Source organism: Coenobita brevimanus, chromosome 15 (genome assembly GCF_032717465.1).
Source record: "Coenobita brevimanus isolate Jiangsu-jjx chromosome 15, ASM3271746v2, whole genome shotgun sequence".
NCBI lineage: Eukaryota > Metazoa > Arthropoda > Malacostraca > Decapoda > Coenobitidae > Coenobita > Coenobita brevimanus.
The window spans coordinates 34,189,553-34,197,052 of NC_136968.1; the positions used below are offsets into that span (position 1 = coordinate 34,189,553).

Here is a 7,500-nt window from a genome sequence, read left to right on the forward strand (position 1 = left end):
AGGTAGGTGGGTGGTAGGTAGGTAGGTGGGTGGTAGGTAGGTAGGTGGTAAGTTGGTGGACAGGACCAGTAAGTATGTAAGTAGACAGGTCGGAGGTTCGCTGGTATGTAAGTAGTTGCTAGGTACTGTGTGTGTGTGTGTGTGTGTGTGTGTGTGTGTGTGTGTGTGTGTGTGTGTGTGTGTGTGTGTGTGAGAGAGAGAGAGAGGGGGGGGGGGAAGGAGCGAGAGGGAGCAAATGGATCGATGGAGGGATTGAAATGAAAGATTACGAGAGAGAGAGAGAGAGAGAGAGAGAGAGAGAGAATGGAAGTTTGGGTGGACAAGGTAGGCCTAATGGAAGTAGTATCCGGTAGTAGTAGTAGTAGTAGTAGTAGTAGTAGTAGTAGTAGTAGCAGCAGCAGCAGCAGCAGCAGCAGCAGCAGCAGTAGTAGTAGTAGTAGTAGTAGCAGTAGTATGTATGCATGTATGTGTACTTCCTTACACACACACAACCAGACAAGACGCATACACTTCCAAACACACACACACACACACATACACACACACAGGACAAACACCAATTACTACACTACACTCTAAGTCAATATGAATGAAGAGTTAAAAAGGCAAATATTATTGTGCTTCAAATCTATCTATCTATCTATCTATCTATCTATTTAAATGTCTTCTTCCTTGGTTTATATATGGATCTATCTATTTGCTAAACTTTGCTTATCTATCTATCTAACTTTCTATCCATCTATCTATCTGTCTATCGTGTCGTTACATTCGTCTATCGGCACATATTTCATCTGTCTATCTATCGGAATCTATCAAACTTCTCTAAAGCCTAACAATCTATTTTTGTCTACCTGTTAATCTATTGAGTCTCAGTATATCTATCATTCATCTATCTATCTGTCTATCTATCTGCCAATCCATATTTTTATACAACTATCTATCAGTGTCTACACTTCTATCTAACTGTCTCCTTCATGTTTTATTTCCGTCTATCTATCTATCCACCAAGCTGTCACCTATCTATCTATCTATCTACCATTCTTTTCATCTATCCCTATGTATCAATCAATCAGTCTATTTACCTGTCTATCTATCTTCCTGTTTATCTATCTATTCGTCTATCTATCTATCCATAAACAGAATCGTATGTTTTAAGAGGCGGCCGTAAACAGATCAGGAAGGATGGATGGATGGATGGATGGATGGAAGGAAGGAAGGAAGGAAAGAAGGAAGGAAGGAGGGATGGAAGAAAGGAAGGAAGGGAGGGAAGTACGGCGGGAGGGAAGGAAAGAAGGGAGGGAAGTACGGCGGGAGGGAAGGAAGGAAGGAAGGATAGATGGGTGGATGGATGGATGAAAGGAAGAGAAGGAAGGAAGGAAGGGAGGGAGGGAGAGAGAGAAAGAGAAAGAACGAAAAAAATTAAGAAAGGAAGGAAGGAGGGAGACGAAGGAAATTACAAAGGAAATGAAACACGAAGGATGAGAGAGAGAAGAGAGAGAGAGAGAGAGAGAATCAATAAGGGGGAGGAAAGTGAAAGATTAAGACAATATAGGAACCGCGGGTGGGGGGGGGAGAGAGAGAGAGAGAGAGAGAGAGAGAGAGAGAGAGAGAGAGAGAGAGAATCACAATAGGAAAATAAGTACCGTACGAATGGTGTGTGTGTGTGTGTGTGTGTGTGTGTGAGAAAGAGAGAGAGAGAGAGTGGTATTTGCTCTCTCTCCAATATAATCCTTTCTATTTGCCCAGCCGTCATATCTCCCTTATGGATTTTTTTTTATTAAGTATTTAAATGGGAATCTATAGCCGTATTCCAGTGGGTATTCGCGGCTCCCCTGCACTTCTTCGTGACTATATACGGCTTGTTTTCATCTGACGGAACACACACACACATATACACACTAATGGAACACACACACATACACATATTGATGGAACACACACACACACACACACACACTCTCTCTCTCAGAAGGAACACACACACACACACACACACACACACACACACACACACACACACACACACACACACACTGGAATACCAAGTCGTGGGTGGGTAAAATTCAATGTGCCTAAGGTAGGAATGAGTCTCCTTGGTTACTAGTCAAACCAACCCTCCAATCTGACTACACCTGGCCATCAACGGAGCGGAAAGGGGTGAGGGATTGTTAGTTGTGTGGAAGGAATGAGTCTCCTTGGTTATTAGTCAAATCCACCCACCAACCTAACTACACCTGGCCATCAACTGAGCTGAATGGGGTTATGGATCTTTGCCAGGCTATAACAAACACACTATAGCTAAATTCTGCATATATCAAATCTTATAATTCTGGTGACGCATTTCTCTGCTTAATACTACAAGAAACCATCTGATTTATTTTTATTTATTTATTTCATTTATTGCCACATCCTCGCCGCAGCAGGTCAAGAAACACCTTTATCTAATTATCTACCTATCTTGCCTGACGCTTCAATCCCGTAATGGGCGGCCACAAACAAATCGCCTCCATGTTGCCTTGTCCCCCGCCATTTCACGGCCCTCCCCCCAGTTCACACCTCTCTCTCTCATATACCTCTTCATCCCTCCGTCTCATCCTCGGCCTCCCCCTTTATCACTAAGGTAAAATTCGTTATTCCCATACATTCTCAAGCTGGGAATTTTGAGATGATTTAAGATAGTTTCAGAATACAAGCCTAATTTATAAAAGGAAAGATTTTTTTTTTTGGCGTAGTCCGTTTGGGGGCGGAGTCTCGTTTTTTTTTTTTTTTTTTTTTTTTTTTTGGGGGGGGGGGGGAGACCTGAGGGGTTTTTTGCGAAGTTTTTTTCTGGTGAAGTCCTGAGTTTATTTATTTTTTTTATTTTTCATTTGGGGGGGGGGTCGGAGTCCTGAGGGTACTGCAGCAAACACTTTTACTCTTCTAGTTACTAAGGACAGTTCTCTCTCTCTCTCTCTCTCTCATGCACTGTGATATGATGCGTCAGGGAGGAAACTAGTGTACGTGATAATGATTGACTGTTTAGATTTTTGTGACAGCATCTGGACCTGTCTGTAAGTGAGAGGCAGACGTACTGGAAATACTGCTTACTTTTGTCCTACACTGCACCCGGCGTACGGAGGAAACAAGTGAACATGATATTGATTGATTGATTGATTGATTGTCTGATTGATTGGATTTTTGTAACTGCATCTGAACAGGTTTTTTTGTACGTGTGAGGCAGACGCGGTGAAAATGTTGTCTAGTTTTGTCCCATACACACACTACATATATTCTCCCTCCCTCCCTCCCTCCCTCTCCCTCTTCTCTTTCTCTTTCTCCCTCCCTCCCTCCCTCTCTCTCTCTCTCTCTTTCTCCCTCCCTCTCTCTCTCTCCTAGTCCCCCACCTACCTGAGCTGCAATCAACCCAACACCATGTTATATAACTGTACCGTTTTAAAGTGTACCGCAAGGGAGTCTACGAGAGAGAGAGAGAGAGATTTTGGGTATATGTAGTGTGTGTATGTCTGTGTGTGTGTGTGTGTGTGTGTGTGTGTGTGTGTGTGTGTGTGTGTGTGTGTGTGTGTGTGTGTGTGTGTGTGTGAGAGAGAGAGAGAGAGAGAGAGAGAGAGAGAAAGAGAGAGAGACACTAATGAGTGGGAATGAGATAAATAGATAGGAAAGAAAATGAGAGAGAGAGAGAGAGAGAGAGAGAGATTTTGGGTATATGTAGTGTGTGTGTGTGTGTGTGTGTGTGTGTGTGTGTGTGTGTGTGTGTGTGTGTGTGTGTGTGTGAGAGAGAGAGAGAGAGAGAGAGAGAGAGAGAGAGAGAGAGAGAGAGAGAGAATCATTTTACCTACATATGAAGACTTTTGGGTTAATATGCAAAGTATTAACACCCTTTCACAAGCGATTTATTTTTTATTATAGGAACGTGAATTTTATATCCGATTATTGCGCTGTTAATTAATATATTCGGTGATGTGGCCTGGCATCCCTAACACCCTTTCGTCAGCGATTTATTTATTTATTGCGGTGTTAATTAATATGCATCTGTCGTGGTCTGGGCTGGATATGATCTCGTTAGCATTAGGAATTTCGTCACGCCATTTCGTTAGCGATTTATTTTACATACTGAAATTTAATAATGTCGAATATGCTGTTGATAACTTTTAATATTGACACTTTCTACTTACCGTAATATAACAGAGAAAGGTATGATCTATCTATCGATCCATTCATCTATTTATCTATCTATCTATCCATCCGTCCACCTATCTATCTAACCATCCATCTATATCTATCTATTTATCCATCCACCTACATCTCTTCATTTATCTATCTATCGCCAGGCGCCCTCATCCCTGAACGGGTAGCCACAAACAAATCGTCTCCACGTCACCCTATTCTGCCCCATTAGGCTGCCCTCCCTCCACCCCACACCCACCTCTCATCTATCTCATCCTCCGTCTCGCTCCCTCTCCACCACACTCACATACACTCTCCTGGTCAGTCTCTCATCCACGTTACTCATACTCTCCTTGTCAGTCTCTCATCCAAGTCACTCATCCATTCTTCTAGTCAGTCTCTCATCCACCTCACTCACATAATCTCCTTGTCAGTCTCTCACCCACCTCATTCACATACTCTCCTAGTCAGTCTCTCACAGCGTCTTAATTCACTGTTGCAAGAGAGCAGTTGATTGTCTATTGCAGTTATACCTCAATTTATGTGTGTGTGTGTGTGTGTGTGTGTGTGTGTGTGTGTGTGTGAGAGAGAGGAGATATTATGAGTATAATGTGTGTGTGTGTGTGTGTGTGTGTGTGTGTGTGTGTGTGTGTGTGTGTGTGTGTGTGTGTGTGTGTGTGTGTGTGTGAGAGAGAGAGATTATGGGTATATGTAATATGTGTGTGTGTGTGTGTGTGTGTGTGTGTGTGTGTGTGTGTGTGTGTGTGTGTGTGTGTGTGTGTGTGTGTGTGTGTGTACTGACGCACCATATGGTTGTGGTCACCTGGTGTGGAGGTGGGCAGGTGGGCAGCAGAGGTGACAGCTGTTGTGTGCACGCTGTCTACTTACACACACACACACACACACATTTAACACATACCCATAATCTCTCTCTCACACACACACGGCTGTACATTCTTGTCTATCTCTACCCCCCCCTTTTTTCTTTTCCATTCTTACACTAATTTCTCCTTCCTTCTCTCTTCTTCCCTCCATCCCTCTCCTCTCCCCTTCCTCCATCCCTCTCCTCTCCCCTTCTCCTGTTCTTTTGTCTGCCTACACACACACACACACACAGAATGAGAGAGAGAGAGAGAGTCAGCTTACTGTACACACACTTCCCATACACACACACACACACACACACAATGAGAGAGAGAGAGAGAGAGAGAGAGAGAGACTCAGCTTACACACAAGTCCCATAGTAATTCACAGGCAAATCAATGAGTGACACCCCTTTGTCTAGCCTGCATCCTTTTATTCATCTGCTACAGCCACGCCCACACCAGCAGACTGCGCCATCCCAACAACAAAGATACCGTCTACTGGAGCTCTATTATATCCTGTAGTCGATTAAGGAAGCTCCCTAACACCTACTCCAAAGCGACTTATTTTGCGTAATACACCTGTCCTATTCTGTGTTATATAAATCCTTGTAACACTGCCATACTCTGCATAAATAACGCACTAAAGGATATTAACCAGCCGTATCCAAAAATAAATCGCTACGGAACAGGTGTTAGGGAGCTTCCTTACCTGACGAGACTGCGAATCCATGACAATATAACCCTAACAGTGTTACCTTGCCCCCCCCCCCTCCTTCCTTCTCTCTCTCTCGATCATCTTTCCTCCGTTCCTTCCATCACTCTTTCTCTCTTCCTTCAGTTCCTCCATTCCTGCTTTTTCTTCCTTGTCTTCCCTCTCCCTTCCTTCCTTCACCTCTTCTCTCTAGCAATCCACCTCACTCTTTACTCCCTACCTTCTCCCTCCCTTTCCCTCCCTCCATCCCTACCTTTCCCCTTCTTACCCTCCCGTCCCTCCCTTCCTCCTTTAATTGATCCTTCCTTCCCTCCACCTACCTCCTCCTATTCCCTCCCCTTCTCAATTCACCTTTCCTTCCTTCCAATCTTTTCCCTTTGGCATAATGCAGTTCCTTAGTTCATTTCTCCTCTCCTTCAAGTACTTAACAAATTAGCTCTCATTCCTTTATTTCTTAACCAATTTATTTCAAACTTGGCCCATTTATTCCTTGGGCAATAGCAATAATTTCCTTTATTTATTTATTTATATTTATTTAAAGGATTTTGCGGGGTCAGAGGAGAAGCCACTGATATACGTGAAATGTGGCTACAAAAATCCGTAGAGTTTACCAGTTTGTGTGTGTGTGTGTGTGTGTGTGTGTGTGTGTGTGTGTGTGTGTGTGTGTGTTAATATGTTTTTGAGTGCCTGCGACCTTTTTTTTTCGGTGGAGACCATGCTGCATTCCCTTCCAATATTATGGTTATTCTAAATCTCTTCCTTCATCTATCTACAAACTTTTCCTTCCTTTCCCTCTCCTTCTACCTTTCCTCCTCCTATTTCAGTCAATACTTTCCTCCATCTCTTCCTATTTTTCCTTCCCTCCTATTTCACTCTGTACCTTCCTCCATTCCCTCTTCTAAGATCTTTCCTCCTCCTAATTCACGCTATAATTTCCTCCATCCCTCCCTCTTTTCTCCCTCCATACCTTCTTCCTATTTTCCCTTCTCTCCTATTTCACCCTACACCTTCCTCCATTCCTCCCTCTTTTCATCCTCTCCTTCACTTCACTATTTCTTTCTTTCTCTCTTCCCTCCACTCTCTCTCTCTCTCTCCTTCCTTCTCTCTCTTCCCCCCCTTTTTTTGCTCACAATTTCTTCCTCCCTCCCTCCTTTCTCTCCATTCCTGTTCTCTCCACACTTCCTTCCTCCCATCATCCATCTTTCTCTCTCCCTGCTTCCCATCATCCATCCTTCTCTCTCTCTCTCCCTCCCATCACCAATCCTACCCCCCCCCCGCTATCTTTCTTTCCCCTCCATCCCCGTTCTGTCCTCTCTTCCTTTCTCCCGTCATCCATCCTTCTCTCTCTCTCCTTTTTCCTCCCCTCCCTATTCTCTCCTCTCCTCCTTTCTCCCATTATCCATCCTCACTTCCTCCCTCCCTCCCTCCCTCTCTCTCTCCTCACTTCCTTCCTCTCATCATCTCTCCCTCCCTCCCCCTCTCTTCCATCATCCAACTTTCTCTCTCTCCTCTCTTCCTTTCTTCCATCATCCACCTCTCTCTCTCCTCTCTTCCTTCTTCCATCATCCAACTTTCTCTCTCTCCTCTCTCTCTCCCTCAGCGATACATTATAAAAGCAGCATTTAATCCAACCTAATAACAGTGTATTAGAGATTATAATTTCACATGTATTTGCTCAGTATTTTAAAAGTAATGGTGTTTTGAGAGAGAGAGAGAGTATGTGTGTGTGTGTGTGTGTGTGTGTGTGTGTGTGTGTTT

The 7,500-nt window shown here is 43.8% G+C and overlaps 1 protein-coding gene across 1 annotated transcript in view; it reads right to left on the reverse strand.

Annotated features, from left to right (window-relative positions):
* LOC145390633 (pikachurin-like) overlaps window positions 1-7,500 on the reverse strand; it is a 131,492-nt gene that overhangs the window by 98,379 nt on the left and 25,613 nt on the right. The window lies entirely within an intron of this gene.